The sequence below is a fragment of the Dendrobates tinctorius genome, unplaced genomic scaffold, assembly GCF_039654945.1.
Source record: "Dendrobates tinctorius isolate UK_male_01 unplaced genomic scaffold, ASM3965494v1 ptg000160l, whole genome shotgun sequence".
NCBI classification, from domain to species: domain Eukaryota; kingdom Metazoa; phylum Chordata; class Amphibia; order Anura; family Dendrobatidae; genus Dendrobates; species Dendrobates tinctorius.
In genome coordinates, this window is record NW_027361827.1 from 9842502 (window position 1) to 9868665 (window position 26164).

Below are 26164 nucleotides of genomic sequence, written 5' to 3' on the forward strand. Positions count from 1 at the left end.
CTTAGAAATGCCGTTCAATACATGGGCAGTGTGTTACCGTAATTAGCAGGATGAGCTGAACCAAATGATATGTAGGGAAAAATTCAGTATACCTTTCATTTAAGATCACTGAAATCCCTGCTCATTTTGGGTTTAACAGCAGTTGAGAGGTGGAGCTAATCTGTGACTGACAGCCTTCTTTATACTTGTGTGCTTACAAAGATAACTGTCAATCACTAATTAGGGCCTCCCCCTTAACATCTATGCATAGAATGAGGAGTTTCTAGGACGGAAATGCAAGTAAAGCTGGCCATACACATTAGATGGCTGTTGGTCGAACGATGCTTTGGCTCATCATTCAGCTGATCATTTGACTGATAGCCAACCCAACCAGCCCTACGATACACAGGAGTGCTCATTCGGCTGAGTGCTCCTGTGTTCTCCATGAGAAAGCAACCAACAGACATCTCTGCCAGCCTATCTCTGGGAGAACATAGAGATTGGTAGCTGGACGAACGTCTCACACCACGATCAGTCCCAATATACATCAGAGTATCAGCCGGACCCATCGATATTGGTGGGTTCGGACAACATGAGACTAATGTGGATGGGGCCTAAGGCTAGGGTTCACGCACCACTCAAATCACAGTGCTGCAATGCAACATCGCATCTACTGATTTCCAATGGTGTCGCACTGCGACCTGTGCCGGCTGTGCCTGCAACAGAGTTGGAAATGTTTTCAAATGTGTTTGGTTTTCAGCCACTAGTCACAAGTCACACGCAAGTCACTTGCCATAGACAGGTGCTTGTGACTTGCGTGCATAATTTTTTTCACAGCCAAATATCAGCTCTAAAATAGTTGGCAACAGCAAGTTGCACATAGCATTTTGGTAACGCGACTTGTCTGAGAATTGCTGTCAGGCAACACATGTCAACAAGTGGCCCTATGCTGAATCTTTCCTGAAAAAATAAATATCACACTGTTCAGCACCTCCTGATTTATAGATTTCTGCTGGCAGATCAGATTGTTTATTTAACATGACAGATTCCCTTTAAGATCAAAGTTCCAACTGTAAAATACAGGAGTAATAGTCACTGGGATGCGTGTCAATGAATTATTCCATACAATTTCAATGAAAATGATTTTCAGTTATCCTGTCTGTACACATCAAAATACAATGCACGGTAAAATTATAGTATTTGCAATTTTGTCCATTTGTTTCTTTTGGTAGGCAACTTTGATCAACCAGGTACAGTGGGGAAAAGTATTTGATACACTGTCAATTTTGCAAGTTTTCCCAAGTACAAAGAATGGAGAGGTCTGTAATTTTTATGGTAGGTACTACTGTGAGAGACAATCTAAAAATAAAAACTAGAAAATCACATTGTATGATTTTTACATAAATAAATTGCATTTTATTGCATGAAATAAGTATTTAATCACCTACCAACCAGAAATAATTCTGGCTCTCACAGACCTGTTAGTTTTTCTTTAAGAAGCCCTCCTACTCTGCACTCATTACCTGTATTAATTGCACCTGTTTGAACTTGCTACCTGTATATAAGACACCTGTCCACACACAATCAATCACACTCCAACCTCTCCACCATGACCAAGACCAAAGTGCTGTCTAAAGACATTAGGGATAAAATTGTAGGCCTCCACAAGGCTGGGATGGACTACAGAACAATAGGCAAGCAGCTTGGTGAAAAGGCAACAATTGTTAGAAAATGGAACACAAGATGACTGACAATCTTCCTTGGTCTGGAGCTCCATGCAAGATCTCGCCTCGTGGGGTAAGGATGATTCTGAGAAAGGTCAGGAATCAGCCCAGAACTGCACAGGATGGCCTTGTCAATGACCTAAAGAGAGCTGTGACCACAGTCTCAAACAGTACCATTAGTTAGTAGCACACTAAACTGTTATGGATTAAAATCCTGCAGGGCATGCAAGGTCCCCTGCTCACGCCAGCACATGTCCAGGCTCATCTTAAGTCCAACAGTGACCATCTCTATGTTCCAGAGGACGCATGGGAGAAGGTCATGTGGTCAGATGAGACCAAAATAGAACTTTTTGGTATCAACTCCGCTCTTCCTCATGTTTGGAGGAAGAAGGATAATAACAACCCTAAGAATATCATCCCAACCATGAAGCATGGTGGGGAAACATCAAACTTTGCGGGTGCTTTTCTGTAAAGGGGAATAGATGACTGCACCGTATTGAAGGGAGGATGGATGGGGTAATTTATAGCAAGATTTTGGCCAACAATCTCCTTCCCTCAATAAGATCATTGAAGATGGGTCATGGCTGAGTCTTCCAGCTTGACAATGACCCAAAGCACACAGCCAGGGCAACTGAGGATTAATTCCGTAAGAAGCATTTCAAGGTCCTGGAGTGGCCTAGCCAGTCTCCAGAATGAAACCCAATAGAAAATCTTTGTAGGGAGCGGAAACTCAATGTTGCCCAGCGACAGTCCAGAAACCTGAAAGATCTGGAGAAGAGCTGTGTGGAGGAGTGGGTCAAAATCCCTGCTGTAGTGTGTGCAAACTTGGGCAAGAACTACAAGAAATGTCTGACCTCTGTATTTGCTAACAAAGGTTTCTTTACCAAATATTAAGTTAAGTTTTTCTATTGCAGTCAATACTTATTTAATGCAATAAAATGCAAATGAATTATGTACAAATCATACAATGTGATTTTCTGGATTTTTTTTAGATTCTGTCTTACACCGTTGAAGTGTACCTACGTTAAAAAATACATTGTAGGTGAGAAAACTTCCAAAATCGACAGTGTATCAAATACTTATTTTCGCCACTGTAAAGGCCCCGTTACATGCATCAATGTCCCAGCGATCCAACCAACGATCCGATGTAGATGGGATCGCTGGGACATAGTTAGCTTATCGCTGGTGAGCTGTCACATAGACAGACCCACCAGCGAGCAAGCTGGTATCTAAGGTAAACAGCGGGTATCTAAGAGCCGCGTGGCTCTTAGATACCCGCTGTTTACATTAGAAACCAGCTCCCAGCGTCGCTGATCGTTGGTCTCTCGCTGTCACATGCAGCGATGCGCGCTGGCCAGCGGGAGACCAACGATCAAAAAACGACCCACGACGTTCCAGCGCGATCAGCGATACCCGGCAGGGGGGCCGGTCGCTGATACATGTCACACACAGCGATATCGCTGTGGCGTCACAAAATCTGCGATCTCGCTGGCGATCTCACTGTGTGTGACGGGGGCCTTAAGATTATTCCAATAGTGACAATGCAAGCAATTATGGCCTCCTGCCAACTTCTGTTGTAGAAAGTAAAGAATGAAAGTGGGAATCTTTATCATTTACAGATAAAACCCTACTGAACTCTACAGTACAAGAACACTGATCAGACACATTGTTATTGTTGCGTCTGTGTCTGAACCCTCTCCTGCAAACTTTGCCGCTAGGTGGTGCTGTTATACATTAGTCTGTCTGGGACTTGTGTTCCTCCTAGATAGGAAGTCCAAGTCTTGATGCAGGGTGCCAATTATCTGTTGTAATTAACTCTCTACTATGAGCCTTGAGCGGTGCCACTCCGTAATTTAACCCCCAGCAGCTACTTCTAGCTGCTGGTTATAGTTTGTAACTACCTTGGCCGGATGCTTCTCTATTCCTATTATCCTGTATTTTCTGGTGTACAGTTCCTGACCTTGACTTGTATTTTGGCTACCTGACTGTTTCCCGATTTTGTCTGTGACTTTCATCTCCCGGTAAAAACCTGCCTGTACGACCCTTCTTTCTGTAGGTTGCAGCCACGTCACGTGCATAACATAGGGAACCCTGCATAAATTCAGATCCATGTTTAGTGGCCAAAGGGTAAATGCCAAGAGTGACTTATGTAAAGTCTGTACATGAAAGTTTTGATAGCCAGGCTATTAAAAAACATAACTCCATTACAGTTTTCTACTGTTAACTCCTCATGGAAATCAATATCAATTAATAGAGGTTTTCCAAATCAAACTGTAAAAGAAATATGACATCTAACAGTACATGGATCCAGTATAAACAAATACAATGATTAAATAAAAGTATAGCATTTAATGTCCTTTGTATCCATTTTCGAAAGATGAACATGCAATGAGTGAACATTAAAAAGTCCCTCAAATAAATCACTTGAATTTCAACTCTCATAGAACATCTGTTTAAAGAACATATTACAGTAGCCTAAGCATTGTCCATGACCTTTCTAGCAGACCATGATTTGCTGGACATTCTTCGGAGACCTGTAACAATATGTTGTGTGACATTTGTGAATGTCACTGACTTTTTTTTATAACAAAAGTATCTTGTCTACAACTGTCCAACAAAAGCTTTAATACTACTATTAAAAGGGTTTTGCCCCTCCGTATGTATAGAATGCAATGAACATCTCAACCGATGCATTGCCAGTCAATCTGAACAGCTAAAGGGTCTTTTACATGGCCCAATAATGTTGGCTAATGAATGTTAGTCGCACCCCACTGTTGGTCCATGCACAAATCTTGTGTCATTTGATTGCAACTTTTATGTGGAAATTAAAATCCTAGTTTGGGATGTTCTGCCTATAATAACAAAACTGTATGATAACGATTGCACTAACAATTGTTTGTTCATAGTATCAATGGTTGCTCCATGGAAATAGAACTAAACGAGCACCAATCGACTCTTACTGAATCGGATTTTACAATTCTTTGCTGAGTGAATACAGGGTCTAGCAGAGCAGAAAGTCTAAGGGGCCGATTCATCAAAGCTTTTTGCCACTTTGACTCAACACCACCAAAATAGGCAGAGCCAAGCAGCAAGCGATGTGGCTACACCCGCCCGCACAGACAATAAAAAATGCCGATGCAGGCACAGTGCAAAGGTAACAAGGGAAGAGGCGTCATATTGGAGTTCAGATTTTGTTGGAATGGTTTGAGGGTGACATGTCACATTGGCAGAGCTCCGGAGATGCCAGAACAATAGAAACCCCACATATGTGAACTGTGTAGTACTGCTTAGCCATATGGAGAGACTCAGGAGGAACAAAGCGCTATTTGCCTCCTGGCGAGCAGATTTTCCTAGTATAGTTTGTGGACTCCATATACAGAGCCCCTAAGGGCCAGAAGAGCAGAATCCCTCCCTCAAGTAACCCCATTTTGGAAATTATACCCCTTTGGGAATTTATCTACAGGTATAGTGATGATTTTGACTCCATGGGTGTTTTCCAGAAACAAGGAGTAGTAGATCTTGCTGAGTGAAAATTGCAAATTGCCATTGTAGTGACCAGTACGCTGCAGTGTCCAGTACCTTATAGTGACCACTAGAGTTGAGCGAAACGGGTCGAACAATTTCAAAAGTCTCCGACTTTTGGCAAAGTCGGGTTTCATGAAACGAAACCCGACCCTAGGATGAGGTCGGCCACGAGGTCGACGACTTACGCGCCAAAGTCGCGTTTCAAAAGTTTGTTTAGCGCTCTTTTTCAGCCAATCATGATCCACGGACACTGTGGGCAACGTGATGACATAGGCAGGGGTCTCCACCATCTTTCAGAAGGGCATGCAAGTGATTGGCTTGCTTTGGTGGGCGTCACAGGGGGTTATAAAAGGGCATGCACGCCGACCGCCATCTTACTTCTGCCGATCTTAGCATAGGGAGAGGTTGCTGATTCTGTAGGGAGAGTGTTAGGCAGGGAAGAAGAAAAAAAAACTGCTTCTGCTGCTAGTGTTTTTGCCTGTGCAACACACCAGTCACTGTGTGTGCAGTGCAAGGGGAGGCTATATTGTGGTGGATCAGCGGTGTTGGTTGTTAGGCTGCCTTCTAAGGCTTCCTGACAGATGCATTGCTGTTTCCCCACTGCTCTGCAAACTTCTTTTTTAAAAGCAATCCCAATTTTTTTTTTTGTCCTGCTGAGGTACTGAGCGTGCATTTATTCACACCATACAGCGGTGTACGCTCCTCACACAGTACCGTGTAATGGCTGTTATCACAGCCACAGTGAAGCTATCTGTGTGTCACTGTGGAAGGATAAGTGGAGGACTTGTTCCGTTCTTACAGACCTACACTCTAGGGAGATTCCTATTCTGCCCAATTCTACAATTCACTTTTTTCACACCTGTGCCATCGAGCCTGTGACATAGCGCTCTGATATTCAGTGGGCCTCACACAATCCAAAAGTGTCCAGTGTCCACAAGTGTCTGCAGAAATTCAAAATCTCCCTTATCCTGTAGTCACTTTTTTCACACCTGTGCCATCGAGCCTGTGACATAGCGCTCTGATATTCAGTGGGCCTCACACAATCCAAAAGTGTCCAGTGTCCACAAGTGTCTGCAGAAATTCAAAATCTCCCTTATCCTGTAGTCACTTTTTTCACACCTGTGCCATAGCGCTCTGATATTCAGTGGGCCTCACACAATCCAAAAGTGTCAAGTGTCCACAAGTGTCTGCAGAAATTCAAAATCTCCCTTATCCTGTAGTCACTTTTTTCACACCTGTGCCATCGAGCCTGTGACATAGCGCTCTGATATTCAGTGGGCCTCACACAATCCAAGTGTCCAGTGTCCACAAGTGTCTGCAGAAAATCTAAATCTCCCCTGTCCTATAGACACCTTGTACCTTGTTTTACATTACTATATAGTTTGTTGGATTTTGTCTACATTTCTACCAAAAATGAGGAAGGCTGGTGGAAGAGGCCGTGGAATTGGGCGGGGGTTGGCAGCTGGTAATGATGGTGTTGGTGGTGGATCTGATGGTAGTGGCAAAAGCAAAATAGGACCGAATGCAGGAGGTGTTGAGCCTGCGTCATCGTCTGGCTCCATAAGGCTTCGAAGGCTTAGTTTTCTAGGAGTTGGCAAACCGCTTTTAACGCCAGAGCATCAGGAAAAAGTTTTGTCTTACATTGCTGACTCAGCCTCCAGCTCTATCGCCTCCTCTTCTGAAGTTGTAAAAAGTAAAAGCACTGAGTCATCATTGGAGGCTCATGTTCATGAACCACACCTTTCCTTGTGTCCTTCACCCCAGCCAAGATTGAAGGATGACGCAGGCCATACTACTGATTACTCCATGGAGCTGTTTTCACATACCATGCCTGGATTATCAAGTGAAATGGTGAATTACCCAGGCCAAGATGAATCTGACATGGAGTGCACTGATGCACAGCCGCTGATAGATGATTCTGCTGGTACATTCACTCAGAGCACTACATTGTCCTCGCAGTGCACAGAGCCAGATTCTGACCCTGATGAGACTCAGGTGCCCCTTCCCGCACACTATACCACCATATACGGTGACACAGAGGAAGGTGCACATGACATTGAAGAGGAGGTGATGGATGACCCAGTTGTTGACCCAGATTGGCATCCATTGGGGGAAGAGGGTGCTGCTTCCAATAGCTCAGATGAGGAGCATCCACAGCAGACATCGACATCGCAACAGCTGTTATCTGGCAGGCCCGGAGCACTCCAAAGACAGGTTCCAAAATTGAAAAGAGTTGCTGGACAGCTTGTCCAGAGGGTCAAAAGATCACAGCGTGCTAGGCCGCAAAATGTCTGCCAAAGTAGGAAGAGTGCAGTGTGGCACTTTTTTGAACAAAATCCTCATGATCAGGCCAAGGTTATCTGTAAGAAGTGCGCAAAGACCTTTAGCCGAGGGAAAAATATGAAAAATTTGAATACCAGTTGCATGCTTAGACATTTAACCAGCATGCACTTGCAAGCGTGGACACAACACCAAACCTCATGTGCCACATGTGCAACTGATCACAAAGAAGGTAGTCAGCAACGCTGCATTGTCTCCCCCACTGTAAGCCCACTGGTTAGCACAACAGCAAATGTTGAGGTGTCGTTGCAAGGCCACAGCAGTCAGGGAATCCCACTGTTATATCAACGAAATACTGAATCTAGGCCATCAGAAAGAACACCAACTCCATCACCATCATCAACCCTCTCTCAGTCCGCCCTGTCCACCGCTACTTCCACCATATGCAGCTCTCAAGTCCAGCTCACCCTCCCAGACACTATGAGTAGGTCAAGAAAGTACTCAGTCTCTCATCCGCGTACACTGGGTTTGAACGCCCACATTGCCAAACTAATCTCGTTTGAGATGATGCCCTATCGGTTGGTGGAAAGCGCAGCTTTCCGCGAACTCATGGCCTATGCAGTACCACGCTATGACCTACCCAGTCGCCACTTCTTCTCTCGCAAAGCCATCCCAGCCCTCCACCATCATGTGAAAGACCGCATTGTCCATGCACTCAAGCAGTCAGTGAGTGGAAAGGTGCACCTCACAACTGATGCATGGTCCAGTCGGCATGGCCAGGGCCGTTAGGTGTCCATCACTGCGCACTGGGTTAATGTGGTGGATGCAGGGTCCACAGGGGACAGCGGTGGTGGGACAGTGCTGCCTAGCCCATGGTATAGGAAACAGTTGGCTGCAGGCGTTCCACCCTCCTCCTCCTCCTCCAGAAGCGAAAGCTCGTCCACAGAGCGCAGTCGTACGAGCACTCCATCTGCAGCTGCCACTGTTGCACACGAGGTGTCCCCCTATCGAGCAGCTAGTGGAAAGCGTCAGCAGGCTGTGTTGCAGATGATGTGTTTGGGCGACAGACACACCGCCGAGGTGCTGGCCGAGTACTTGAAGCGACAAACTGAGTCACGGCTGGGCAGTGTACATCTTGAGACAGGCAAGGTAGTTAGTGATAACGGCCGTAAGTTTGTGGCAGCCATAGCCCTTTCAAAACTCAGCCACATACCTTGCTTGGCTCACACCTTGAACCTGGTGTTGCAGTGCTTCCTCAAAAATTATCCGGAGTTAACAGCCCTGCTCCATAAGGTGCGAAGACTGTGCGCGCACATCCGCCGGTCGCCTGTACACTCCGTTCGTATGCAGAAGCTGCAGCGATTGCTCCACCATCCCAACCATCACCTCATTATCGACATTGCAACAAGGTGGAACTCCACCCTGCACATGGTGGAGCGGCTGTGCGAGCAGAGGCAGGCCATAATGCATTTGTGGGAGGATACACGGCCAGGCACTTTGAGAGGAGACATGGAGTTGACAGGTGTGCAGTGGTCGAAGCTGAAAGACCTCTGTAAAGTCCTTCAGTGTTTTGAGGAATGCACACGGCTGGTAAGCGCAGACGACGCCATCCTAAGCATGAGCATCCCACTTATGAGTCTGCTCATGCAAACTTTGACGCACCTTAAGGAGCAGGCGTCTGCAGCCAATGTTGACGAGGAGGAAGAGGTGGAGGGATTCGTTGATGACATTCTGCCATTGTCTGCTCAGGGACCTCTCCTGGACGAGTTGGAGGAAGAAGAGGAGGAGGAGGATGATGATGGGGATGATTACTTAGGGGAGGAGGATGCATCTCGTGGGGCAAGTGAAAATGTTGGCATGGCAAGGTCTGGTACAGGGTTTGTGCGTGACTGGAGGGATGTGGATTTGCCAGAAAGTGCTCCTCCAACCAGCACTCGCAGTGCATCATTGACACCGGGAACATTGGCCCACATGTCAGATTATGCCTTGCGGATCCTAAAAGGGGACCCCCGCATTGCCAAAATGATGAACGATGACGACTACTGGTTGGCCAGCATCCTGGATCCACGCTATAAAGGCAAATTACAAAACATCATGCCACAGGAGAACCTTGACCTAATATTGGCTAATAAACAAGCAACTCTGGTAAATCGGTTGCTTGAGGCATTCCCAGCACACAGCAGCGGTGATGGTTCTCACACGAGCCGTACGGGCCGGGGGCAGCTTGGCAGAGGTGTTCATGGTGCACACAGCAGAAGTGGCGTTGGAGACAGGGGTTTCATGACAATGTTGTGGACTGATTTTTCAAATACCGCTCACACAACTGGTAATACAGCATCGATGGAAAGTGACAGGAGACAGCAGTTGTCAACTATGGTTACAAACTACTTTTCCTCCCATATCGATGTTCTCCCACACAGGTCATTCCTCTTTGACTATTGGGCCGCTAAACTGGACACCTGGCCTGAATTGGCACAATATGCCTTACACAGGTGCTCGCTTGCCCAGCTGCAAGTGTGCTATCGGAAAGAGTCTTCAGTGCAGCTGGATCAATCCTGACAGAAAAAAGGACCTGTCTGTCAACCCAAAATGTGGATGATCTAACCTTCATTAAAATGAACCATGCATGGGTTTCCAAGGATTTTGTCCCACCTTCCCCTGATGACACATAGGGTGACAGAAAAATGGCTTGCTTTGGTCCACCTCTTCCTGGGACTTGACCTATTTCGCCTTTTGCATCAGCTGAATGTCCAATATCAACATATGCCGCTTTCTAAAACTCCCTAACTGTGCTGCCTCCCCCCCCCATGGCCGGGGTCACCACCTAGCGCACGACACCGTGCGAGTGCCGTTGCCCTGGACAGGTGGGTAGGCCGACTCTTGGGCACGGGCACTGGCACAGGGTCCCTCATAGTGCAATCAAGTGTCTCTGATGGTGGTGGTGCACACCCGCCGTCAGACACACCGCCGTACTATGAGGGGCCCAGTGCCAGTACCGACGCCCACGAGTGGCCCCCCTTGCTTGGGCAGGGCCCCAGCATTTGCAATCTTTACCTCTCCCTGCTCCTCCGCTGTGTAGTCTGTGCCGTCAAATCCATACTGTGCCTGACACCGTCTGAGCCTGCCTCCTGATGTATAGACATATCTTTTGAATGTGTACGCTATCCATACATGTTATCCGGGGATACGGTACCCTTTCTCACCTTTGTGCAATCACGTGCAAGCCATACTGGGCCTAACACCGTCTGAGCCTGCCTCCTGATGTATAGACATATCTTTTGAATGTGTACGCTATCCATACATGTTATCCAGGGATACGGTACCCTTTCTCACCTTTGTGCAATCACTTGCAAGCCATACTGGGCCTAACACCGTCTGAGCCTGCCTCCTGATGTATAGACATATCTTTTGAATGTGTACGCTATCCATACATGTTATCCGGGGATACGGTACCCTTTCTCACCTTTGTGCAATCACTTGCAAGCCATACTGGGCCTAACACCGTCTGAGCCTGCCTCCTGATGTATAGACATATCTTTTGAATGTGTACGCTATCCATACATGTTATCCGGGGATACGGTACCCTTTCTCACCTTTGTGCAATCACGTGCAAGCCATACTGGGCCTAACACCGTCTGAGCCTGCCTCCTGATGTATAGACATATCTTTTGAATGTGTACGCTATCCATACATGTTATCCGGGGATACGGTACCCTTTCTCACCTTTGTGCAATCACGTGTAATCCATACTGGGCGTGAGAACGGCTGGCGAGCTGTTAAGCAAGCTACAGCACCTGTGGGTTGCACACGTAAGTTTTTCATTTTTTCAGGAATGACGGTTAGGCCTAATTCCGGAACTGCGGTTGACCTGCACTTACTGGGAAATCATCGTTTGCGAGTAATAATTGTAATCACTGATCCCCATCACTAACGTTGTTCAGCGGGTTATCTGCACCTGTAAGCGACAAACGCTGGCCTTTTCAGTGTAGCGCACATGCAGCCACGGACATGTAAGGGCATGACACACCAGTTATTGGCCAATCTCATGTGCCAGAGCCTCACGTGTCCCTCTAGTAAGCCGGACTCAGACCGCGGGGCATGACGGAGTCTCGTTCGTTAACGGAATTAAGCTTGCAATGTGTGCATCTGTTCTGTAGCTGGCATGGTTGAGGTTGCCCGTGTTGAGTCAAATTACGCCGTAGGCTCCACTCTTGGTGGTGCCCTTCTGGACATTCCTTTAAGGTTCAGCTTTGCAACCATACTGCCCACGTAAAACAAACACTTTGCCTTCATGAACGCTGTTTGGAGGGTCATGACTCGTGGGAATAACGCCGCCCAATCAGTTAACCTGCTAGAGAGATCCTTCGTTGCTCCCAAGCATGACATCACACTCCCTAGGAGGAAGGTAATGCCACTGTGGCGACCGTACTCCTGGGGGCGACACAAGTGCACTGATGCCCAGCCACTGCTCGATGAATCTGCTGGTACATTGACCCAGACCACTACATCCCCTCGCACGCTACCCGGCCTGAATCTGACCCTGATGAAACTCAGGTTACCCTTCCCATATACAGTTCCATCTTACACGGTGACAAAGAGGAAGCTGCAGATGAAAGTGCAGGTTCGGCCCACCCGCCATCAGACACACCACCGTACTATCAGGGGCCCTGTGCCAGTGCCGTCGCCAACGAGTGGGCCCCCCCTGCTTGCTCAGGATCACAGCACTTGCAAGGTTGAAATACTGTGCAGTGAGATGGAAGATGGGGACGACGAGGAGTCCAGACTAGTACAGGGATTCCCTAGCGAGGAGACTTATTTGATTGTTTTCAATGTTGGGACAGCAATTTTTGGGGAGCACTATACTCTGGAGAATGACAAATGGGGCCCACCATACACTGGAACATTCCAAAGGTGGACATCAGACACTGGAGCAGCATTTACAGGGCCCATTATACACTAGAGCATTAGAAATGGGGCCCATTATGTTTGGAGCATTATTTGGGCCCATAAGACAGTGGAGCTTCATCCATGGGGACCAACATATACTGTAGCATTATGTGGAGCGCATCATATACTGTTTCAAACATTATATGGGACCAATGATTCTGTATGGAGAAATAGATGGGCCTCGTCATGAGATGTAAAAAGTGAAGTATTTTTCATTGTACTATACCGCTATTTCTCTGCCGTATCGGAGCATGATGAGTTGTGGTATGTGTTAAAGGGGCGCTCTTTCGCCCAGGGCACATGAAAACCTGGAGCCAGCCCTACCCCCCCCACAACTTTAGCCAAATAACCCCCATTTTTCAGTGCGTAACTTGTATTATGAAGTTAATTAAGGTTGACCAGCTTAAGTAAGAATAATTGATGCTTTTGGCATTCAAATGAGCACTGTAGGTGTGTTTCCTGTCCTCCTCTCACTGCCGACTTTTATTCCCCATTGACTTACATTGGGTTTCGTGTTTCGGGACGACCCCGACTTTTCCCTATAATCGGCCGATCTTGCTCGACCCGACTTTTGAAAAAGTCGGGTTTCACGAAACGAAACTCGACCATAAAAAAACAAAAGTCGCTCAACTGTAGTGACCACTACATTATGCCCATCTTATGCTTCTGAAGACACGCACCCATAAACTAGGCGGGCTGTCATTGCTACAGAAATGTCAAACATGTGGTCGCTATATGTGGTTTAGGCACACTGGGGTTCAGGGGGAAGGGGGTGTTTGGATTTAGAAGTGCAGAATTTGCTGAATTTCTTTTGGAGGGTGAGGAGTCATTTTGCTTTTCCAAAGCCTTTATACTACCAGTAACATGAAAGCCCCCTATATTTCCATTAACAGATGACAGATCTGAGTGGGACTTTCGTTTTTTGTGGACTGAGTTGAAGCATTCATTGGGATCATTTTATATAATGCATGAGAACGTTTGAGATCACATTTTTCCAGCTCACTGCACTGAACACTTACATTCGTGTTTCCATCTAAATATCTGAGTGACGTGATTCAGATAAAACCTCTGAGGGATCCACTACCTATAATGAGGCAGCAGAGTTACTCTGTACTCAGTCTGGCCTCTGTTCAATGTTGTCCTTTTCAGAAAAACTTTGGCCGACTGCATTTATATGCACGCCTAAAAAGATGGACACCGCCGGTTCATAGGCCAGATGGTGTCCACAGTGCCTTCATTTGCTCCAATATATGGAATCTTCCACCAGGGGTTCCGTCTGAATCACGTATTTCAGAAATTTAAATGGAAACCCCAGTGTAAGTGCAGAGCAGTGTTATGAATGGGTCACCGAGGGGGGTAGCTGGCCCAGGCTAAGCCACGGAAAACCAGAGAGGTTGGTAACTAAGCGGATTCAGACCCCTGATCCTGTCCACACAACTAGCAGTAGCCTTGGAGCGTACTTACGATGATCCTAGATGCCTCGACACAGCCGGAGAGCTAACTAAGCCTAAAGCAAGAAAGGGGAAATCTAAACTGCCCCGGAGCAGACCCCAAAGGAATAGATAGCCCCCAAACATATATTGTCGGTGAGACAAGATGAAAACACAAACGAAGGCAGAAAAATAGACTGAGCAAACGATGGGGCCCACACTGACTAGACAGGACAGGAAAGACACTGTCTACAATCATGCAAAAAACCCTGCAGAAAGTCCAACACATCTGATGCACAAAAACACTGAAGTCGCACGACTTTGCCACCACTAATCAGCACTCTGGTATATTCTGAAAGCAAAGCAAAAAGAGACCAATATAAAAGGGGACAAAACAAACTGGCACATGCAGTAATATATGGGCGGTGATTCAGCACAGCCCCAGCCGGAGCTAGCTGACCCGCACAAAGCAGAGATAAACAAAACCAGATCAAATGCAAACAGAATAGCAAATGAACCACTTAGCTGAACATGCAGGGAAAGAGCAGGAGACATCAGACCTCAGGAGGCACAAGAAGAAATTCACCAGCAGGGATAGAGGGAGTCAGCTGTCTTAAATCCCAATCAGAAACCCCAGATCTCCAATCGTCTTCCTCATTATCAGGTGGCAAGCCTCTGTCAAGGGAGCCCAGAAAGAGAACTCTCAATCTGACCAGCTCCACTATCTTCAGTAATCACCAGAGGGAAGCCAGAGAGAGAATTCACAACAGCGCAGGATAGATGTGCGCCGAGCCTCTGTGTTCTTTGGGAGGCAGAATGAACAAATCAATAGAGGTTGAAGAATTGATTTTATTCATTTTTTACGCCATTCCTCGTATGGTATGTGATTAGATGACTTTATTCTTCGAGTCAGTGCAATTACAGAGATACCAGATTTATATCTTTTTTTATGTTTAGCTGCTGACACACACTAAAAGATACTAGTTTTTTCAACGCTATATTTTGGGAGCTATAATTTTGCCATATTTCGTCCGATAGAGTTATGTGAGGGCTTGTTTTTCACCTGACAAGTTGACGTTTTTATTGCTGCCATTTTTGGGCACATTAAATTTTTTGATCAGTTTCTATTTTGATTTTTGTTAGGCAGAATGAACAAAAAACAGCAATTCAGAAATGTTTATTCTTCGGGTCAGTACGATTACAGCGATACCACATTTATATAGTTTTTTATCTTTTGGCGCTTTTACACAATAAAAACTATTTTATAGAAAAAAGTATTTATTTTTGCATCACTTTATTCTCAGAGCTATAAATTTTTTATTTTTCTGCAGATGGGGGTGTGTGATGGCTTGTTTTTTGCGGGACAAGATTACGCTTTCAGCGGTATCATGTTTATTTTTATTCTCCTTTTTTTAGTGCATTTTATTCCACTTTTTGTTTGGCAATATCGTGATGAAAGCATAGTTTTTTGCCTTTGATATTCTATCTCTCATTGTTAAGTGGGCAAACTTACAAAATCAGCAAGGGATCAAGTTACAGTACTTATTTCCCCCACTGTAGTGGTAGGATCTTTATGCATTAGGCACCTTTTAAAGTATATCTATAATGATCTATATATATCCCACAACCAAATATGATGTTTATATATTTTTTATTATTTTTGTGACATGTAGACTTGATTCCTTTTTGGTAAAAGTATATGCACACTAGTATTATTATTGCATAAACGTGTTTAACACATAGGCATTGGTAATAGTTTATGTGGATATCACCTTTATGGGAGAACGTCTATTTGCCAGGTAGCACTATTGGTCAGTGTTTACCAGGGTCTCACTGTTTGTTGAGGAGTATCCAGGCTACCATTGTGCTCTTTTTTTTTCTTCTTTTACTGTCACGAATAGATAACTATATATTTCATATATGTAACTGAATATCGTGTGTTGTCATTGTTTTTTCCGAGTCACTACTATTCCCCATTTTTGTTTCTAATGGTTTTACATTTTCTTCTTGTTGCTATTCAATAAAGATTAATTATGTTTATACATTTTCTACAGGGATCTTTTTTCTTATTATTGGATTAGTTTCCATGTGACTACCGGTACCTATTGTTCTTAGGGCCTACTTGGTTCTCTTTTTTTTCAGGGCATGGGTCACCATACAGGTCATGGGAGGAACAAAAGTAAAGGGGAATTAAGTCAAACTAAACCGTGAGGGATACTCTGTACGGAAATGTTATGTGGAGGTAGACTGCTAATGTAATCACATATCAGGGTGCAACATCATGAAATCAATGATATTTAATAATATAAATTCTGACAGATTTATTTGATACCATAGAACCATTTTTTTTAATTCTGCAGTACATCTGAATGCTTCTGGAATCTAGAAATGTAGTCTATTCTGGGCCAAAATCCAGCAAACGTCGCTTTAGAAATTTTTATTTTAAACCCACTCAGAGCCCAAGATCATCTGAGGCCTCTTGAATTTAAGAACCTCTCTGCATTGAAAAACATAAAAGGAAATCACTCAAAAGTCAACCAGTAATTTTGGTGTTATTTGTATATACGCAGGGGCAAATAGAATTTAATAATATGTATTCTGCAGAGAAATACTTGATTCGAGATCACACTTGGATACAATTTCTGGATATTTGCTGCTCAAAATTCTCATCGAGCAGTTTCCCTTAATATGGATTTATACAGGAATATGTGCAACAATATGAGGAAGAAATGAAAAATTTCAGCTAAATGCTACTTTACGGTTTGAATTATCACATTCAAACATCTGCTAGTCTAATATGGATCAAAGGATTCATGGTAAATACTGATGACCTAGTATGAATAGATATGTAGAAACAGAGTGGAGCACTTGCTTATTGCTATTCATTTTTGTTTTTAACAAGATTATTTTGCAAGGACCAGGCATGTTTGAACCCCAGATGGTCTAAAGGCCCCATCACACATAACAACTCACCAGCGATCCCGACAACGATATCAACATGTCAGGATCGCTGGTAAGTCGCTATGTGATCGCTGGTGAGCTGTCAAACAGACAGCTTCACCAGCGATCAGCACAGCGATGCCGAGCGTGCGGCGTCGCTGTGTTCGTTAGTTACCAGCGCGCTGATGCAGGGAGCTGGTAACTAAGGTACACATCGGGTATCCAAGGGACGTGCGTCCCTTAGATACCCGATGTGTACCTTAGTTACCAGCTCCCTGCATCAGCGCGCTGGTAACTAACGTACACATCGGGTTTCTAAGGAATGCACGTCCCTTGGATACCCGATGTGTACGTTAGTTACCAGCTGATCGTTGGTCTCCCACCTGTCACATGCAGCGATGCGTGCTGGCCAGCGGGACACCAGCGACCAAAGAAAAGTCCAGGGCTTTCCTACAGCGATCAGCGATACCGGCAGGGGGGGCTGGTCGCTGATCGCTGTCACACACAGCGATCTCGCTGGTGAGATCGCTGTTGTGTCACAAAACTTGTGACTCAGCAGCGATCTCGCTAGCGAGATCGCAATGTGTGACGGGGCCCTTACTCTCCCAAGAGATAAGCCACCATTGGAGCCGTTTGCCTTTCCTCTTTCCATTGAGACCTTATGCACACTTGAGCATGCATAGATATGGCGCACATGGGAGAGACAGCTGTCAGGCATCTATCTAGAGGTATGACCAGCTTTACACAATGAGAAGGGGTTGAGGATGTTAGATAAAAGTGCATCCATTAACTCATTACAACCCATGACGTCCACTTTTAATATAGGTAACTAAGGAATGTATGAAGCCGGTTCAGGAGCTGAGCCTTCTTCATAAAAGACAGATGCTGGCTGTATTACATAGCCCGCATTTGTCTGTAACTGCAGCAACCCAGTGTTGGACTGGGGGGCCAAGGGCCTGTGAGCAGGTTGCGGGATGCAGTATCGGACAGGAGACAGAGTTAACGTAGTTTTACTCCACGCAGGGAGGAGACAGGATAAACAGGGGTATAACAGTTGGTACACGGGATGAGGTAAAGAATGTAATAGAGATAGCAACAGTTCTCAAGGGTTAACTTATCAGTCTGACGGCTTCCTGACTGGAAAGTCCACTGTGGGTATGGTGGCGCCAACTCGGTCACCGCATGGGGGATCCGGTGTCGTCCTGTGGACGTCCTTTACCCGAATCCCAATGGCAGCGGCTTGTCCTCAGCTTCTTTAACGGGTTCCTTGGTCCGGAATTTGCTGTGCGGGGAGCAGTACAGTCAACAACACTAATGGAGCCTAACATGGCTCGACAGATGTACACCGGGGAGTAAGAGCACAGTTCACGGTCCTTCCTAAGCGGTGCGGACGCATTACTTACACACCCGGAGCGTCTGGCACCTCGCGTCGCAGGAGCCAGTGGACACACAGAGATACTGGTCACAGTCTTTGTGAGTTATCACAGGGAAGCATGAGCGCGGGCCTGCGCTATTACGATGCTAAGGAATTGGAGCACTCACTTGTCCCTGCCACACGCTGCTTGTTCCCGCCAAGTCTGTCTGCTTACGTGCATGCTGAGGCTTCCTCCTTGTAGCCACGCCCCCTGCTCTGTAAGTGCAAAGGTCGGTCCGGGTCTCTAAACTTTCCCCCGGACAACAGAGGAGACAGCCCCAACAGTTCAAGACAGGTACCCCTGGTCTGGTCCTTCTTCTTACAGGCCCACCAGTAACCGACTCCAGGCTCCCACTTTTTAACTACATGCAAATATGACATTGTCCTCAATCAAAAATGTATATAACAATGATATAGGTAGGCTGTTAGATGAATAAGATGCCTCGTCTCTATGTACATAGTGATTCATGTATGTTGTGCCAAGTACTGCTCATATAAAAGGGTGGTATCCTACTCCTGCACACGGACCCACTGGGGGATTCTCTGCCTGTACTTCACTTACTGCCTCGTGCAGTATAACATATGGGGATACACAGCCGTGGAGTATGGAAGATAAACTTTGTCGGCCACAAGAATAGTTTAAGCTCTTTGCACTCCCTGAAATACTAGTATATCACAGTTAGGGTGCACATGAATGGGCAAAGGTACTGAGCCCACTCGATGCTGGGCAGATGCGTGTTGTGCTGTGCAGCCAGCATCTGCCCCTAAACATCAATCAAAGCTATCCCCAGTAGTTGCTGTTTAACAGTTTAGATGCCACTGTCAAGCACTGATAGTGGCACCTAAATAGTTTGATCGCTGGTGCCATGCATCCACTTCACATAACATGATTCTGGGTTGTCGATGGGTTGCTCTGGAAACTGATGCCTAGTGAAGGCCTCCTGTTGCTATCCTCCTGCTCTTCTTATGAAGCTCAGCCAGTGGTTGGGCTTCATAGGAGAATGTCTATTTCAATATTTGCTATAATACTGTCTTTCAGTATATAGTACAAATAATCCAGGGGGAATTAAAAATAAAGTTTAAATCACCTCCTTTTCCTCACTTCAGTAATAACAAAATACAAAAAAATAAAAGTATTTGGTATATCCACATCTGTAAAAGTCTGTACTATGAACATTAATTAACCAAGAAAAAATTGAAATGCCAGTATTGAGATTTTCGGTCACGGCACCTTCCCACAAAAAAAGCAATCAATGATCAAAACGTCATACGTACTCCAAAATTGATCCAATAAAAATTAGTGCTCACCATGGAAAAAAGCCCATCAACATAAAAACAAAAAAGTTATGGGTCTCAAAAAATGGCGACAACTAAAGTAATTCGGAATACTGTATATACTTTGTTCATCTGTCATTATTTCGCTTTGTACAAAGTATTTAACAATACTGCACTCCCTCATCTCCATCTTTTAATTGTGCCCTCTGGAATCCACGGTCTGTTTGTAACAAGCTTCCTTTCCTGCACAACTACTTTCTGAGCAACTCTCTTAATCTGTTGGCCCTCACTGAAACCTGGATTCAGGATTCTGACACTGTCTCTCCTGCTGCCATTTCCTATGGTGGCTTACAATTCTCTCATCCCCCAAGACACACAAACAGACATGGTGGTGGAGTCGGCATACTCCTGTCCCCACAATGCACTTTCCAGGTCATCCCCCCAGTTCCATCACTCTCATTCCCTTCCTTTGAGGTCCACACCATCAGGTTCTTCCGTCCCCAGTCCCTCAGAGTAGCGGTCATATACCGGCCCCCAGGCTCACCCACCCACTTCCTTGACCACTTTTCAGCCTGGCTGCCGCACTTCATGTCCTCAGAACTACCAACTCTTATCCTGGGAGACTTCAACATCCTCATTAATAGCCCTACTTCCACATCTGCATCCCAGCTTCTATCACTAACCACCTCTCTAGGCCTTTCACAGCTTTCAGCCTCTGAGACACACAAGGACGGTAACACCCTTCACCTGGTCTTTGTCAGGCTCTGTTCAATGTCCCACCTAAATAACTCACCACTTCCACTCTCTGACCACAACATACTCTCCTTCACGCTCACAAATCCTCGTCCACCCCAGCTCACTCCTACCTACCACACAATCAGAAATCTACAAGCCATTAACCATCAGACACTTTCAGACTCCCTACACTCATCACTGTCCCCAATCTCCTCTTTTTCCTGTCCTGATCTGGCTGTTCATCACTGCAACGACACTCTTAGAAGCACCCTTGACCTAGTAGCTCCGCTCACCCTCAGAACCTCCAAGCACAGAATAAAACAGCCCTGGCTAACACCGCAAACTCAACTTCTCCAGCGATGCTCTAGGAGTGCTGTACGCCTATGGAGAAAAACCCTCACACCAGAAGACTTCATCCACTTCAAATTTATGTTAAGAACCTATAACGCTGCCCTTCACCTCGCCAAACAGACCTACTTCACCACCCTGATCTCCTCACTAGCCAACAACCCCAAGAAACTTTTTGACACTTTTCACTCCCTCCTCAGGCCAAAAGCACAAGCCCCTATCACAGACATTGGTGCTGATGACCTGGCCTCCCACTTTACAGAAAAAAAGATAATATCCGTCAGGAAATCTGCTCCCAACCACCAAGTGCTGTGACTCCCATCCCTTCCTGCATCTCCCCTGGCTCACTTTCCACATTTGATCCCATCACAGAAGAAGTCTCCAGACTCCTCTCTTCCTCTCGTCTGACCACATGCACTACCGACCCCATTCCCTCACATCTCCTCCAGTCTCTCTCTCCAGTCGTCATAACTCACCTAACTACAATCTTTAATCTCTCCCTCTCCTCGGGCATTTTCCCATCCTCCTTCAAACACGCCATCGTTACTCCATTGCTAAAGAAACCCACTCTCGACCCATCCTGCACAAACAACTACAGACCAGTCTCCAATCTCTCGTTCATCTCCAAACTTTTTGGAGAACCTAGTTTACTCCCGCCTTACCCGTTACCTCTCCACTCACTCCCTCCTAGACCCTTCACAGTCTGGCTTCTGCCCCCTACATTTGACTGAAACTGCACTCATCAAAGTGACCAATGACATTCTGACAGCAAAACGTAACGGTGACCACTCTCTGCTCATTCTTCTTGACCTATCTGCAGCTTTCGACACTGTTGACCACCATCTCCTACTCTCTAGGCTCCAGTCACAAGGCATTAAGGACACTGCTCTCTCCTGGTTCTCTTCCTATCTTTCTGACCGCTCCTTCAGTGTTTTGTTCTCTGGCTCCATGTCATCTCCTCTTCCTCTGGCTGTCGGGGTACCTCGGGGCTCAGCCTTTGGCCCCCTTCTCTTCTCTCTCTACACGGCCCCAATTGGACAGACTATCAGCAGATTTGGCTTTCAGTAACATCTTTATGCTGATGATACACATCTATATACGTCATTCCCCGACCTTACCCCCGCTGTACTACAGAACGCCAGTGACTGTCTGTCCGCAGTCTCCAACATCATGTCCGCTCTCTATCTGAAACACAACCTCTCCAAAACTGAGCTTCTTCTGCTCCCGCCGTCTACTAACCTCCCTAAATCTGACATTTCCCTCTCCGTGGGTGGCCCTATAATAACACCCCGGCAGCAGGCGCGCTGTCTGGATGTTATGTTTGACACCAATCTCTCCTTCACATCCCATATACAATCTCTTGCACATCTCTAGAATCCACCCTTTTCTCACCATGGAAACAACAAAAACCCTCACTGTAGCATTGATCCACTCCCGCCTGGATTACTGCAACGCTCTATTAATTGGCCTCCCCGTTACTCAACTATTCCCTCTCCAGTCCATACTTAATGCAGCAGCCAGGGTCATCTATTTGGCTATTCGGTACTCGGACGCGCCTGCTCTTTGCCAGTCCTTACAGTGGCTGCCCATTCATTATAGGATCCAATTCAAAGTACTTGTTCTCACCCACAAAGCTCTCTACAGTGCAGCACCCCCCTACATCTCCTCCCTCATTTCTGTCTATCGGCCTAACCGACTGCTGCGCTCTGCAAACGTCTTTCGACTAACCTCTGCACTAATCCGTACCTCCCACTCCCGACTCCAAGACTTCTCCCACGCTGCGCCAATCCTCTGGAATGCTCTACCCCAAGAAATTAGGACTATCCACAATTTGCAAAGTTTTAGGCGCTCCCTCAAAACACATTTGTTCAGCACGGCCTATCACGTTCACTAATCAAAATCATTCTATGTGTAAGTGTGCATGAGTAGCCCATTCACTATCTCCATCCATCCCTCACTCCCTCAAGATGGCTGGACCTTCATTGTAAATACACCATTGTAAATACACACCTGTACTTTGTATCTCCCCCACCTCATTGTAGATTGTAAGCTCTCACGTGCAGGGTCGTCTTATTTTGCTTTAATTATTGTATTGTTAACGTTGTTACTTATGACTTGTGTTTTGAAACTGTTAAACTGTAAAGCGCTGCGGAATATGTTGGCGCTTTATAAATAAAGATTATTATTATTATTATTATAATACCGACACAAATACACAAGAACACTAATTTTTCTATGCATTAGCTCTTATTAAACCCATGGCCTTTACTATGCTATGGATGAACTGATGGAAAACGCCGCACAAAATAACTGGTAGGTTAGTCATAAACTGTCAGGGAAATCATTCTGCCAAAACCGCAGGCTGCAAAAGTCGCAGCCTGGCTGAATGATTCCAGCCCGGTATACTACTACCTAAAGCATTCCAACGTTTCAGAGAAAATATACTTTAAAGATCCCTGTGGATTTTCCCAGCAGCACTGCAGGTGATTGACAGGTTTCTCCCTATGTACGCACGAGGAAGAAGCCTGTCAATTACCAGCAGCAGCGTCGGACTAGTCTGGTCTCTGGCTATGGTCCCTGGCCGAAACGTCAAAGAATATTTTCTCTGAAACACCGTAATGTTTCAGAGAATAATAAGCGTGGCTGCAATTTTGCAGCCAGGCTATAATTCATTCTGCTGTCCTTTGGGAAGCGTGAATTGCCTGACAGATTCCCTTTAAGTACAAGAATCCCAACACAATTGGGCTACATGCACATCTCAGTATTTTGTCAGTTTTTTACCTCAGTGTTCGGTCAGTATTTTACCTCAGTATTTGTATGGTATTTTACCTCAGTATTTGGTCAGTATTTTACCTTAGTATCTGTAAGTCAAAACCAGGGGTGGGTGATAAATAGGGCTCCCAACCATCCCAGATCCAGCGGGATAGTCCCGATTTCGACACCCCCACCTGCTGTCCTGGCCATGATTTTAGTTTTCCCACACTGCGAATCAGCCACCACGCCCAGCTGTCATTTCAGAAGGGGACATCATCACAGGTCCTGAAGCTTAAGTTGCTCCTCTCCTGCATCTGCTCAGGTTGCTCATATATGGCTGTTCTGTGCGCACAGGACCTGTGATGAGGTGACAGGAGGGGAGGAGTTAAGGGTCACATGATCAGGGGCCTCAGTGTATGCAGGACTCTGCTGTGCTGGTTGTCATGGTGCTGGATGAGGGGAAGTTTATGTGTGGGGTCAGGAGGGGTTTACAGGGTGGATGCAGCAGAGCCGTGTGTGTACGAGGTGTACGGAGCGGAGCCGTGTTTGTACAAGGTGTACGAAGCGGAGCTGTGTGTGTACAAGGTGTATGGAGTGGAGCCGTGTGTGTACAAGGTGTATGGAATGGAGCCGTGTGTACTTGGTGTACGGAGTGGAGACGTGTGTGTACTTGGTGTATGGAGTGGAGCTGTGTGTACTTGGTGTACGGAGCAGAGCCGTGTGTGCACGATGTGTACGCAGCAGAGCCGTGTGTGTATGAGGTGTGCAGAGCGGAGCCGCATGTGTACAAGGTGTATGGAGCGGAGCGGTGTGTGTATTTGGTGTATGGAGTGGAGCTGTGTATGGGATGTATGGAGCGGAGCCAAGCGTGTACGGGGTGTACGAAATGGAGCCCTGTGTATACGAAGTGTATGGAGCTGAGCCGCATGTGTATGGGGTGTACGAAATGGAGTCCTGTGTGTACAAAGTGTATGGAGCTGAGCCTTATGTGCACGGAACAGAGCAGAGCCGTGTGTGTATGGGATGTACGAAACGGAGCCGCATGAGTACAATGTGTACAGAGGGGATCCGCATGAATACGAGGTGTATGGAGCACAGCCACATGTGTACAAGGTTTACGGAGTGGAGCCATGTGTGTACGAGGTTTACTGAGCGTGGCTGCATGTGTACAAGGTGTAAGGAGCAGAGCCGCATGTGTACAAGGTTTACAGAGTGGAGTCATGTGTGTACTGAGTGGAGCCGTGTGTGTGCAAGGTGTACGGAGCGGAGCCGTGTATGTACAAAGCAGAGCTGTGCATGTACAAGGTTGGTGTATGGTGTGGAGCAGTCTTACCACCCAACAGTCCCAGATCCAGCAGGACAGTCCCAATTTTGAGAGTCTGCCCCACTTTCCCAGCCGGGAGCTTACTTATCCCACGGACACAGGAGTACACGACGGAGCCCCGAGAAGCACTTTAAAACTCGCACGTAACGTTCCACCGGAAGTGACATGCTGGTAGCAGACCAGAAATGAGGTAATTTGGGGAGGAGATTGTGACGGAACCATGGAGGCACTTCAGGGAATGCTTCAGATCCATCACCTTGTTCTCCGACGACAGAGCGGACAGCGGGATTGCCTTGGAATCAGGTATGCTGGCCATGTGAGCGGATCATGATATGTCCTGCATCGGGAGGCCTAGGCGGGCATTACAATGGGAGCCGGGCTGCTATAGTATCTTTATAGAATCTTTTTTTCTCTGTTTCTTTCTCTGTTCTTTCGTTCCCTCTCTAATCTTTCTTTCTCTCTGTTTCTTTCTTTTTTCTTTGTTCTTTCTTTCCCCATTCTCTTTCTCTCTCTATTCTTTCTCTCTCTCCTTTCTTTCTTCTCTCTCTCTGTTCTCTTTCCCCTTTTTCTTTCTCTCTGTTCTTTCTTTCTCTTTCCCTCCCCTCTTTCTTTCTCTCTCTTCGTTCTTTCTTTCCCCTCTTTCTTTCTTTCTTTCTCTGTTCTTTCTTTCTCTGTCTCTCTGCTTTCTCTGTTCTTTCTTTCTTTTCCTCAGTACCAGTCAGTGTGCCCTAGGTACCAGTCAGTGTGATCAGCAGTGCTAAATGGGTGCGATTGGGGTATGGATATGGTTGTAATTAGTTGTGAAATGGGTGTGATCAGGGGCATGGTCTAAAATTTGCCACTGTGCACGATGCAGTCTTTGTCCCTCTTTCCCTTCTTCAAAAGTTGGGCGATATGGATAAATACAGAAGTGGTTAGGTGTTTCTATTATACTTTTCCTCTCATTGTTCCTCTCCTGGTTTTGGCTTACACATACTGAGGTAAAATACTGACAAAATACTGACACTGTGAACGTGTCCTTAAGCTGAGTTCACATGAGCGTATGCCTTTATTGTAATCTTATTGTCATCCATGTGCAATCCGTATGTCACCCCTGTGTCCCTATTTCACATCCGTATATAATCCACATGTTTGATTTGCACATCCATATGGCATCAGATTTTTTTACATGAATAATTTAATGAAAAATAAAGGCCAAACCCAGTTTCCTATCTTTAGAATTGTCATGTATCTGAAAAAAGTATACAAAAGGATGGTAACCTGTATGTGATCCGTATTTTGTGCGCCCAGTGACATATAATGAGTGTCTGATACAGAATATGGATTAAAGTAGCGCACCTTGTGATTTTTTACATGTAGACTATTGGTCCGGGTATAAAAAGATACATCTGAACTACTACATTGATTTGCATTAGTTCTGGTGCTGTCCTTATGCTATCAGTTTTGCATATGGAGTGCACACGGATGGTTAATCAAGTCCTCTGAATCT

The 26164-nt window shown here is 45.9% G+C and overlaps 1 protein-coding gene across 3 annotated transcripts in view; it reads right to left on the minus strand.

The window, feature by feature from the left end:
* RNF38 (ring finger protein 38) overlaps window positions 1-26164 on the minus strand; it is a 415096-nt gene that overhangs the window by 158288 nt on the left and 230644 nt on the right. The window lies entirely within an intron of this gene.